At 35.8% G+C, this 13,198-nt stretch overlaps 1 protein-coding gene and 1 long non-coding RNA gene across 2 annotated transcripts in view; one reads left to right on the forward strand and one right to left on the reverse strand.

The window, feature by feature from the left end:
* Positions 1 to 4,638: 4,638 nt before the first annotated feature.
* Positions 4,639 to 4,881, reverse strand: LOC119561852. The gene is made up of 2 exons (XR_005221471.1): positions 4,819 to 4,881; positions 4,639 to 4,757 (listed from the first exon to the last, which is right to left on the reverse strand). It is a non-coding gene; the product is annotated as an uncharacterized LOC119561852 (long non-coding RNA).
* A 1,822-nt stretch (positions 4,882 to 6,703) lies between these two features.
* Positions 6,704 to 13,198, forward strand: part of LOC119561851 (NADPH--cytochrome P450 reductase) — a 53,593-nt gene continuing 47,098 nt past the window's right edge. Inside the window, exon 1 of the mRNA XM_037875333.1 lies at positions 6,704 to 6,754. The gene's annotated coding sequence lies outside the window, so the exon portion shown is untranslated. The remainder of the gene's footprint in view (positions 6,755 to 13,198) is intronic.

Raw genomic sequence — 13,198 nt, forward strand, 5'->3', positions numbered from 1 at the left:
TAGTCAGATATTTTTCGCCTTAGAAGGGGTATAGGTGCAGTGGCACGCGCCAACAACGAAGAGAAAACAAAAGAAGTCAAGTAAAGGGGTGAGAAGACTTGATGCAGTCTATTTGAGTGATTGAAGGGAAGCATCCATTTTAATTGTGCGCAGCAGAGTTACTTAAATCATTTCTTTAAGTTAATATAATAAAGTCAGGTAAGTGCTACATTAAGTTTAAGTTGTTGTGCATTGATCTTAGTTTAAAATACGTAAATTTTGAAGGTATTCAATGGGTTCCATTAGCCGAAAGTGGATGATGAAATGTTTTGTGCCAATAAAAATCCTGCAAACAGTTAAACACAGCTATAAGAGGTAAATATACAAATAAACAAATAAAACGCATTTTTAAACATATGTTTAAAGAGGACCCGGACAAAGGTTTAAGAACGGCGATGACTATTGTTAAAAATAAGCTCACGAAACAAAAAAACAGAAACAATAATTGTCCAATTTTTGAAAATTTAAGTAATACCATCTAATTAAAATGAAATTAAATATGTATGTATTTTAAATTCTTTATTTTCATAGGAAAAATTCTGATTTTCACAAGTGATTTCACTTGGGACGTGTCACTTGCAAGTGATTTCACAAGTGAAAACTCATGGAAAAATTCTGATTTTCACAAGTGATTCACTTGGGACATGTCACCGGCACGTGACAGGCCATACGAAAAATGAGTATAAGGAACAAGTTAAATCCCGTAGGACTTCGAAAAATTTTCATTTGAGTTTTCACTTGTGAAAATGCGGACATCCCATACAATTTTCTATATGGAGCGTCACTTGTTCTTCACTTGTGCAAGAGGACATGTCCCACGTGATTTACAAGTGAAACTTTTTTTTTTGGAACTGAAGGGAAGCTATGCAGTTTTAATAAAGCTATTCATATATATTATTATTATAATATATATTATAATATATATTATAATTATAATATATATATATATATATATATTATATATATATTATAATATATATTATAATTAGATCGTATTATTCAGATTTTCAATAAGGGGACAATTATTGTTAATATTTCTGTTTTTTTGTTTGGTTAGTTTGTTTTTCACGTTCGTCATCGCCTCAATGCACAGCATCTTAAACTTAATATAGCACTTACCTGACTTTATTATATTAACTTAAAGTTACGATTAAAGTAACTCTGCTGCGCACAATTAAAATGGATGCTTCCCTTTCAATCACTCAAACAGAATGCACTAAGTCTTCTTCTCACCCCTTTACTTAATTTCTTTTGTTTTCTCTTCGCTGTTGGCGCGTGCCACTGCACCTACACCCTTTCTAAGGCGAAAAATATCCGACGGTATAATTTTTACTTCTTGAGTCAAAAATACAATACAAGTTTTTTTAAATGTTAATATTAAAATGTTTTAAATATATAAATCAATTTGAACGGACTAAATTTCTATAACTTAACTTAAAAAATTATTTTGTAATAATAATGTATAATAAGTAAACATAACATTATAAGTAAAATCAATTTACTTAATTTACTTTTATAAAACAATATTAGTTGTTTTTTTCGATAGACAATAATGCTCCTAAAATATTAGGGCATTCACATGTCGCTCCAGGAAATTTTTTCCGCCGAAATGTTAGTCGCCGACTAAATGCCTCTCTTTGTTGCACGACCGTTTTCGAAGGCAGTTTTCTACGCTGCGTCGACTTCTCTGTTTTAGGCACAAAAAATAAACAAAAAAACTAATTGCCTTGAGCCATGTCACCGCGTCCCTTCTGCAGAACTGAAGCGTAGCAAGCTGACTTGGTCAGCTTAAAGTACCACAACAAGGCAAAAAACAGACGATATTCTACTAATTTTTATAAATAAACAAGAGAGAACGCTTTAGTCGAGTGTCTCTATCAAAAAACTCAGCTTTAAAATTTAAATTAGATGGTCGCTTGACAATTGGAAGACACTTGTAAAATTCCAAAAAAATAAAAGCCGCTTCGGCACACAATTAGACTAGTCTAATGAGAAAACATAAGGAAAAGTTTGCTCCCTTTTAGCGTTGGCACCCTGCTGAAACAATCTTGCGCTGTGCAGGAATCTCAGGAATCTTCATGCCTAATCCCAGTATTGTAGCTTTTATAGTTTCCGAGATCTCAGCGTTCATACGGACAGACGGACATGGCAAAAGCGACTCGGCTAGTGATCCTGATCAAGAATATATATACTTTATGGGGTCGGAAACGCTTCCTTCTGCCTGTTACATACTTTCCTACGAATCTAGTATACCCTTTTACCCTACGAGTAACGGATATAAAAATTGAAGAAAATCTTCAAAAAAAAAACCCTACAGGAGGTCAGTGCATTTGAAAAACGTCGACTACTCCAAGCTGTTGTAAATTATTGTCGGACTTCACCAACAGGAAGCACCACAACAAGGAAAATCCGCATAAAAGTTGGTTGAGATCAATTAGAGAATTTCAGTGGGAAGGAACATGCCGAATGGGACTTCGTTCCCTACATGAACATCCTGCCGGGCGTATCCTCGCAAAGAAAGTAAGTTCTGGCGAAAAGAATTTGGTTACATTGTACTAATAGAAGTATCTTTTTGGCAGAACCACGAAAACGATTTCCGCCGATCTCTCCATTGGGAAATCACAGGAAAGCGAAGATGGAGAACGCACTGGCCTCTATAGAAAGGAGCAAATATAGGCGCCCACTAAGGGACAGCTGGAGGAGACATTACGCCATTGCCAGGAGGCTGGGCGAATTCCATGCTGGCATATTGGGATTCGGATCTGGACTGAAGATGGCACGGGGAAGATGGCAACGCATCTATGGGACGGGAAGGAAGCCTAAAGCTACCAACTAGCTTAAATAAAAAACATCCTTTGAACATTTAATTTATTTTTACTTTTTTGTGCCCCAGCAGATTCGATTTTTTTTTATTTGCTCCAACTTTTCGTTTGTCAAAAAAACCAAACCCATCTGCTTAACAGTAAGACCATGCCAGACGCATTGCGGGTGAACTTTGAAAATGTTGGTCACACTACAAAGAATACGATTTTTCGACTAGTGAAACTCTCAGTGGATCTAATTACTAGGCTTTTGCATGTAATTAACTTGCTAGTTCTAAAGTAAACATGTGTGCAAGCCAGTATAACATTTTTTCTTTCGGCAAAATAAAACATGAACTGAATGAAAAAACAACATGTTAGAAGTAAGGCGTACTTATGTGTTTCTATCGATCAGACAACTACGATAATTATATAGAGTTACTTAAGTTTAATTGTCACAATTTCACGCTTTGGGGTTGAGTTCATGAAAATGTGTTTATGCACACACGAATGAGCCCTCACTTTTAAAGGGCCCAAACGGATCTTACTTTTGAAAAATCTAGTGACCTCACTATTGGCCCACAAAAGTCCAAATTCATTTCACTAATTCACATTTCACTTGCCTAAATGGGAATCTGATCCTTGATCAATTTACTAATAGCAATAAAATAATCACTTAGCGCTAAAAACATTCCACATGCTAACGTTTAAATTGGAGCGTCTTCCCCCTTCGAATACGGTCTGCTTATGTAGATCATCTGTTCGCTTAAGCGATTATCTATGTGAAGAGAAATCCGCTTAAAAATGCAAGAACGATTTTTATGTGGCTGTGTGCAGATAAGATAAAAATATCGATTGTCACAACATTTGACAAAAAATATTACGATATAAATATTTATTTTTCCGAAATATATCGTATACTACGTTTTTTTCAATCGCTTCTCCCTTGGAGAAGAACGCTCGGATATCAGATACCCGTTACTGAGCTCATTGTTATATGGGCGTTAGAGTGGGCGTGGCAGTTATTTGGGGTCAGTCGATAGGTATTGACGATACTAACACATTTCAGTTAACATTGTTTTGCTAGCATGCAAATTGTCGGCGCCACAGGCTTGGGCGGTTTGTGGGCGTGGTATATTCGCTTAGCAAAATTGCGCTGCGTGATAGTTTCCGAGATATCAGAGTTCATACTTACGATTTTTTGAAGTTTGTGGGCGTTAAGTTGGGCGTGGCAAACTTTTTTTAGGTCAATCGACAGGAATGTATGAGAAAATTACATTTCAGCTCAAATGTTTATTCCAGCATCAAAACTGTAGGAGCCACAGTCTTGGGTGGTTTGTGGGCGTTAGAGTGGGCGTGGCACCCTGCTGAAACAAAGCTCAGGAATCTGCATGCCAAATCCCAATAGCCACCCTTCAGTTCCAAAAAAAAAAGTTTCACTTGTGAATCACTTTGTGAATCCTGTGGGACATGTCCTCTTGCACAAGTGAAGAACAAGTACAAGAACTTATAGACAATTATATGGGATGTCCGCTTTTTCACAAGTGAAAATTCAAATGAACATTTTTCGAAGTCCCACGGGATTTCACTTGTTCCTTATACTCATTTGTCGCATGGCCTGTTACGTGCCGGTGACACGTCCCAAGTGAATCACTTGTGAAAATCAGAATTTTTCCATGAGTTTTCACTTGTGAAATCGCTTGCAAGTGACACGTCCCAAGTGAAATCACTTGGGAAAATCAGAATTTTTCCATGAGTTTTCACTTATGATTTTAATTAAATAGTGTTATTTAGGTTATCTGTTAAAGGACAATTATTATAGTAAGCCTAGTTTTATGTTACGTTATTGGCTTTATACATTGGTCATCGCTTTCCTTAAACCTTTGTCCAGGTCCTCCGAATCCATTACCAACGCTCCTTAAAAATTTATGGGGATATGATTAAAAAATGCGTTTTACTTGTTTATTTGTATATTTACCTTTTAGAGCTGTGTATAAACCCTTTGCGGGATTTTTTTTGCCACAAAACATTTCGTCATCCACTTTCGGCTAACGGAACCCATTGAATACCTTCAATATATACGTAGTTTAAACTAAGATCAACGCACAACATCTTAAACTTAACGTAGCACTTACCTGACTTTATTATATTAACTTAAAGAGACGACTAAAGTAACTCTGCTGCGCACAATTAAAATGGATGCTTCCCTTTCAATCACTCAAACAGAATGCACCAAGTCTTCTCACCCCTTTACTTGATTTCTTTTGTTTTCTTTTCGCTGTTGGCGCGTGCCACTGCACCTATACCCTTTCTAAAGCGAAAAATATCCGACTATATAAATTGTACTTCTTAAGTAAAAAACACAATACGAATTTTTTAAAAATGTTAATACTAATACTACTAATGTTTTAAATATTGAAAACAATTTTAACGGACTAATTTTCTATAATTACACTAAAAAAATATATAGTAATAAAAATGTATAATAAGTAAACATAACATTATAAGTAAATCCAAATTACTTAATTTTACTATAATCAAATAATTTACTTTTATAAAACAATATAAGTTGTATATTTTCGATGCACAATAATGCTCCTAAAATATTAGGGCATTCAATATCGCTGCTCAACGAAAATTTTTCCGCCGAAATATTAGTCGCTAGCCGAACATAACGGAGAGACGCAAAAAAAAAATAACGGACCGGCCGAAATTTGTCTCAGAGAGCGCGGAGTGCAGGCAGATTATAAGACAAGAAAGAGAAGACAATATCCGAATATCTGCCTCTCTTTGTTGCACGATCGTTTTCGTGGGCAGTCTTCTACGCTGCGCCGACTGCTCTGCCGACGTCAACAGCGGCACAGCGTTTAAGGCACAAAAAAAGCTTTTTGCCTTGAGCCATGTCACCGCGTCCCTACTGCAGAACTGAAGGGCAACTTTCTAGCTTTTTTAGTTTCCGAGATCACAACGTTAATACGGACGAACAGACTGACATGGCTATGGGGTCGGAAACGCTTCCTACAACCAGTTACATACTTTCCGACGAATCTAGTATACCGGGAATAAAGATCATCAGTATTCTAAGAGATCATACTATAGTATTATATATAGCTTAGTTACGAAAATATATATTCATGGAAAATCGAAAAATATGTTAAACAACTAATAATTTAATTTATAAACACATTTTTCGCTTACATACCTTCCGCACCGTTTCTCTCAAATTGGTGATGTAACAAAAACATCGATGTGTTTAAAAAATTTTATAACATCGATGTTTCTCCACATCTAATAATTGTGACTGGAGGTGCAGAAACATCGATGTTTGCAGACATCGATGTTTTTCAAAAAACATCGATGTTTTCCGTAATGGTATTATAAAATATAATTTAAAAAATATTGATGGAATTTGTATTAAGACTAGAAAAACAATTCATTTAATCAAGTAATATGCTAAGAAATAAAATTAAAAACAAAAGTTCAGTCCATTGAGATCATCTTAGATTCAAGAGGATTACTTTGTAAAGCTTTGATAATTTTTGTTAACAAACATAAGTTGGTCAACGATACCGGGTACGGCGATCTGATATTTAAGAACTTATCCATCGCTGAAATTTTAAGCAGCGTCGCGCCTACACCACCGATATTACTTCCTATAGTTGCAAGTAAATAATTAAACATTATTATTAACAAAATAGGAAAAATGTAACCAATTACAAACCTTTAGCGTGCTTTTGTATTTCTTCTTCTTTGAACTGTGAGGGCCCTAGAAAAACCGATGGTCCAAAAAAACATCGATGTTTTTAGAAATTTGAAAAACATCGATGAATCGATGTTTCCATCGATGTTTCTGCACCTCTAATTGTGACTTCCCTTCTCACATCTCACCACCGCATTATCTGAATAAAGTTAATGTAAGTTAAGACCGCGGTTTCGCTCTGCAGTTAAACTGTGAAAATCATAAAACGGGTAGAGGGACTAAAAAAAAATAAGACCACAAGAGGCGCTTTGTAAAAACAAGTGTCTGTAAGTTTTCGATAAGTACTTTTGTTGGGAAGCCAAGCCACAAGACCACGAAATTAACACCGTAATCCATAATTAACTGATGTTTAGATAATCTTAATGCTACAAGCGTTGTATTGGCGGTCAAGGTTGCGGCGACAAGGACAGATAGAGCAATCTGAGTCCCACAAGTTTAAAGTTCAGTACCTGTTGCTAAACTTGCTCAGTCTCTATCTCTGGCAGCCACAAAGCTTTGTGTGATATATATCTAGCTTACTCCCGCCCATCTGAGTATAATTTAGATTGATTTCCTTATGTACGCAGAATTGAATTTGTATTAGTTTAAATACGAGTCGTAGAGCAACTGCATAACTAACAAGAAAGGAAGCTAGATTCGGCAAGTCGAAGTTTCTATTCCCTTGCACGTCTTTCCCGTGAAAGCATTGTATGTACAGAGCTGTCCAAATTCATAAAGATCGGCTAACAACTTACCAAGATACACATAGTGATGAAAATAAAATCAGAATTGGCTTGGCAAAAATCATGAATTGCATAAAAATTTATACAGACTACTTTTATATAAATAATAAAATGTCGCTATGCCTATCTTGGTAAGTTGGTGGCCGTTCTTTATGAAACACAACATTTTGTTGTTTGTTTTATCTACTATCACACAAAGAAGAAAAACATATTTTTTTTTATTATCTTTTAACAGTAAATGTCTCGGGTAACTTTAGTTTGGTTTATTATATTTCCCGACTTTTCTTAATTTTTTTTTACCGCGGTAACGACTTGATATCTCATGAACAAACTATATTTATCAACATTTTTCAAAGACATTTTGAAGGATCTTAAGCCCAAAATAGCTGTTACTGTACCGTTAAAGCTTTAAAACTGGTTTTAGCTTTGATGGTGACTTCGAACTTTGTGGCAAGTCACATTTGCCCAGACTATTCATAAATAAGAATCCAAACACTTTTTTTTTATAAAAAAAATTTTCAAAGTAACATTTCCTAGTTTAAATCCAATGTGTGCTAATTAGGTGCACATGTCATTATATCAGTGGTCGGCACACATACCCTGCAAGCATTTTCTATCGCGGAAGGCACTATTAAGTGACTTCTAGAAGATGAAAACGATCGTCCGCGATATCGCATTCGGATCGCGGAAGTGACTCCCGTCGGGAAGAAATGTGCCACTTCGGCGACACTTCTGGAAGTGTCGCCGAAGTCACTTCTGGAAGTGACGCCGAAGTGACTCCGAGAAGTGTCGCCGAAGTGGCACATTTCTTCCCGACGGGAGTCACTTCCGCGATCCGAATGCGATATCGCCGAAGTCACTTCTGGAAGTGTCGCCGAAGTCACTCCTAGAAGTGTCGCCGAAGTGGCACATTTCTTCCCGAAGGGAGTCACTCCCGCGATCCGAATGCGATATCGCCGAAGTAACTTCTGGAAGTGTCGCCGAAGTCACTTATGGAAGTCACTCAAAAGTGACTTTACATATGCTTGTAGAAGATACCTAGAAGAGTCTTTCCCAATTGGAAAATCTTGAATAAAAACATATTTTTTTTTACTTTTAATATTTTGCATTTATTTTTTGTATACGTGCTTTGTCCGCTTGTATACACGGTCCATGGCATGTAGGAAATTTTGCTGAACAATGTTATTTAGGTCCAGCTCCGTCGACATAAGAAATTTACTTATAACCATTTCTAAAAGAAACAGAAACCAAAATTGTTTTTTGTTCACTCTAAGTAAAAATGAACTAGAAGACATTACCTTTTACAATGAAATATGTTGAGAATCGTTGGATGCTGGGTTTCTCCGCAGTTACACACCAAGTAATGTCCACAGCTAGCTTGTCCGAATAAAGGTTTACATATTCGTACATCTCACGATAAGCACGTAATTTCGCACGCAATTAAAAACAATTAAAAACATTTAGAAAAAAACAAAGCTATATTTTTAAAACGCACAAATTTGATACAAAACCGCACTGTCCACAGACATATCACGCAACGAAATGACGCTCGGGCGAAAAATAACGGCGTGGGTCAAAATGAAGACCCAAAAATTTTCTGAAAAAAAAGGGGTAACGGAAAATTACCGCGACCTCTTTTTATCGCGTGTTTTACTCACTACTATCGCCTTTCTATCGCGCAGAAGTGTCTCAGAAGTTACTTCTTCGCGATCCCGACCCTTTTTGTTTTTGTAAAATGTGTACTATCGCCTTTCTATCGTCCAGAAGTGACTTGGAAGTTACTTCTTCGCGATACATGTATATTTTGTTTTTGTAAAATGTGTTCTATCGCGTTTCTATCGCGCAGAAGTTACTAAGAAGTGACTTCTGGACGACAGGCGATAGAAATATCGCCCTTTTGCTTGCAGGGTACCATCACAAGTTTGCCTTGCGTTAGTGTGAGTGTAAAAACACGAAGTTGGCGCGCAGCGCTCTGAAGCCTGACGTTTCTCTGTTTTGCACTGAGAATCCTTGCCGCAGCAGCAAAAAAAAAGCGCGCCGAAGCTGATAGAAAAAAGATCCGAAGACCCTTGCCGACGTCATACGAACATCTAAGTCAGTGGTCGGCAGCGGCCTATCTAGTGAGCATAGGATAGTGTTCTGCCCATCCTCTGCTCGCTCACGTATAACGTAGATGTTCGTATGACTTCGGCATGAGTCTTCGGGTCTTTTTTTTCTCAGCTTCGGCGTGTTTTTTTGCTTCTGCGGCAGAGAATTTCAGTGCAAAACAGAGAAACGTCAGGCGTCAGAGCGCTGCGCGCCAACTTCGTGTTTTTTACACTTACACTAATGCAAGGCAAACTGTGATGGTATGTGTGTGCCGACCACTGATCTAAGTTATACGTGAGCGAGCAGAGGATGGGCAGAACACTTCCCTATGCTCACTAGATAGGCCGCTGCCGACCCCTGCATTATATCAATATGGGCCTTAAAATTTTGCTATTATATGTTATTTTTAGAAAAAACAAATGTTTATCGATTACAATTGGAAACAAATTAGTCCAATAAATAATATGTTGACTGTGCAATACATCTTGCACCCACATTTTTTAACATTTTCGACAAATTTAGATGAGAATTTGTTTTGATTATCAATGTCCGACTACTTGCGACAGTTGGTTCAATTCGGGCCATTCATTAAAGAGTTAGTATAAGCAAATAAATTGTGCAATCTTGGGAACAGGCGCTTTGCTAATTGTATATCCCTATTTCCCTTACACTCCCTGAGTGCTCCCAGTACACTTAGCTGAGTAACGGGTATCTTATAGCGATATCTCTCGTTTTATTTATGATAGCTTTGAACTGCTAGGCCGGTAACATAATTGAGCATGAAATTTGAATTTGACCAACGTAACCAGGTTCATGTTATTCCCTTGGGCAGTGCTGCGAAACTTTGGTTTTTGGTTTTTTTTTGTTAACGTCGTTAAAATTGATCATTAATATTTATCGGTGATTGATAAAAACTATTTAAACATATAAGAATTAAATTAATAATAACATTTATGTATACATATGCCGAAAATGGTGTTAAACAGTGAGTGTTTGTAATTTTTACATGTTTATTTCTTTAAATAGCTTTACCAATATTTCGTAACTTGTATAAGAAATGCGACTTGGGAGTCATATACGCAGGGAGTCATATATTGGTCGGATCAGCCAATAATTTTATTATTTTATTACGTTACTTGTAGAGTGAAAGAGTATACTAGATTCGTCGGAAAGTATGTAACAGGTAGAAGGAAGCGTTTTCGACCCCATAAAGTATATTCTTGATCAGGATCACAGCCGAGTCGATCAAGCCATGTCCGTATGAACGCTTTGATCTCGGGAACTATAAAAGCTGCAATACTGGGATTAGACAGGCAGATTCTAGAGATTCCTGCACAGAAGTTTCATAGTTTTCATGCTAAAAATAAATGTTAACTGAAATGTACTTGTCTCGTCTATACATATCGATTGACCCAAAAATAGTTCGCCACGCCCAATCCAACGCCCAAAACGCTTAAGTCTGTCTGCCGCCCAAATATCCATATATTGAGAATGCAGATAGCTAGCTCATTGCAATCTCGCTTTGCTGCTTGCATATCTCCATCTCCCCTTGGTCCTCTTAGCTAAGTAACGGGTATCTGATAGTCGAGGCACGTTCTTCCTTGTTTTTCTTATGAAAAGAATAAGTTTTTTTTGTTAGGTTTTATATAACATTTAATATGCTAAGAACTAATAATTTGGGTCCAATTGCATTGATAATAACTTTTTTAGGCGGGACAACAGCCAATAATGGCAAACATGTACTCAATTTCGATCCCCACGGTTTGTATTGTGTATTTTTATGAGGATACACAAAAAACATTTCAATCCAACTACCTTTTTTGATTTGTATAACATACTCGGACGTGGCACAAAAATCGTTTAACGAGTTTCTTATGTGCATCAATATTTTAAGGCTAATTTTATTGGCACCCCCAATAAATTCAATTTCGTAAACAGAAATGCACATTTTCTCTAAAATGTATAACTAATTTTCATATAAATATATAATATATTTATGTTTTTAGTGAAATGTTGTGAGTCGGACAATACACATCGGAAATATACATAAATATATATCAAGATTCCGGATTTCCCTTACACCTGTATCTTTACTAATAAATATCGATGTTTGCTAAGAAGAATTAAATGCATTCAAAGGAATCTGGCTGTTTACTAGGCTTAATTTACGATAAGAACAAATACTAGTGCGCGACTTTAAAATGTCAAGTCATTCCTACCGTATAAGTTCTCCGTCGATCCAATTAAGTAATTCGTGACTGTCATTGTGGTAAAGGGATTTTGAAATCGTATTTAGCAAGCGAGATTCTCAGCATTATCGCACAGAGTTTTAAGTGTGGTGTCATCACCTGGGCGTTAGTTTTGATTAAACAATGGAAACTTTAATTACATGATAAAGCGCTAAAAACTAAGATAACTTTGAGTTGAGTTCCATTATTCAAATAAATACAATGTATTGTTTTACTTAGAGCACTCCTAAAAAGTATTTACCAATTTTTATGTATTTTTATACCCTTGTAGAGGGTATTATGATTTCAGTCAGAAGTTTGCAACGCAGTGAAGGCGACCTTTCCGACCCCATAAAGTGTATATATTCTTGATCAGCATCACTAGACGAGTCGATCTAGCCATGTCCGTCCGTTTCTACGCAAACTAATCTTTCAGTTTTAAAGCTATCGGGCTGAAACTTTCCCAAAAGTCTTCTTTCTTTTGCAAGTAGTATATAAGTCGAAACCAGCCTGATCGGATCTTATAGTTCCCATAGGAATAATCAAAAAAAAAATTTTTTAATTATATCGTGTTTTTCTTATGCTTATGCTTCTTATGCCTTTATCGGTGTAAAAGAGCGTGCTGATCAGACGATTGGCTAAAACATGTTTTTATATTTTTGAAAAATTTTTAAAGGTTTTAAAGCTATCAACATGAAACTTTAGATATCGAGATATTTTACCTATACCCTGATCAGGAGAAAAAATGTATTTTATATTTCGTTGTTAAATGTTAAAATTTAAATATTTATTCTATTTTAATCATATTTTTAGTCATAAAACTGTACAGGTATTAAAACCTTGGGCTTGTCGAAGTTAGCTCTCTTTCTGTTTTAATCTGATTCCTCTGGTTTACAATTAAAATGCTCTCAAGGCGTTGATGATAGTTTTTTCTAGAATTGAAACCCTGAAACCCTTTAATGCTTTAAATGTTCACTTTTTGTGGACTTTACTTGTCATTCTTATCAAAGAAAAACACCTTAACAAGGTACACATTCAACATATGTACATAAGTTCTGGTATACAATTTTTTAACGATTATTAAATTTCTAAAATATTATTTTTTTCCCATATACCCATTTTAAACTTTTTTAAAATCTTAACATTAATAAACATGTTATAGGGATAACAGTTTTCGCCGTTTGCGAAATGGAAAACACAAAAATAGCACTAGTTAGTGTCTATGTAGTCCATGCTTGGTTTAAACGAATGGCACACCCACTCTAACACCCATAAATCTTAAAAGCTTGAGGCGCCCACATTTTCAAAGAGTTTTTAGTGTAATTTTTATTTTATTAAGTTGATTAATATCTAGCAGCGTGCCAAGAATGGTATTAGTCTAAGCGTTATTTAATAAGTTTAATTTTTTATCTGAGTAGTCACTTTTTAATCAATTATTGCTTTCAATATGCTTGGGTTTAGCTGTACGATTTTGATAAAGCGTGCCGAATGTAAAAAAAATTAAGAAATTGTATTCATTTAGTAGATCGCATAATACATTTAAGTTGTATTCGAAATTCT

Source organism: Drosophila subpulchrella, unplaced genomic scaffold (assembly GCF_014743375.2).
Source record: "Drosophila subpulchrella strain 33 F10 #4 breed RU33 unplaced genomic scaffold, RU_Dsub_v1.1 Primary Assembly Seq379, whole genome shotgun sequence".
Lineage (NCBI taxonomy): Eukaryota > Metazoa > Arthropoda > Insecta > Diptera > Drosophilidae > Drosophila > Drosophila subpulchrella.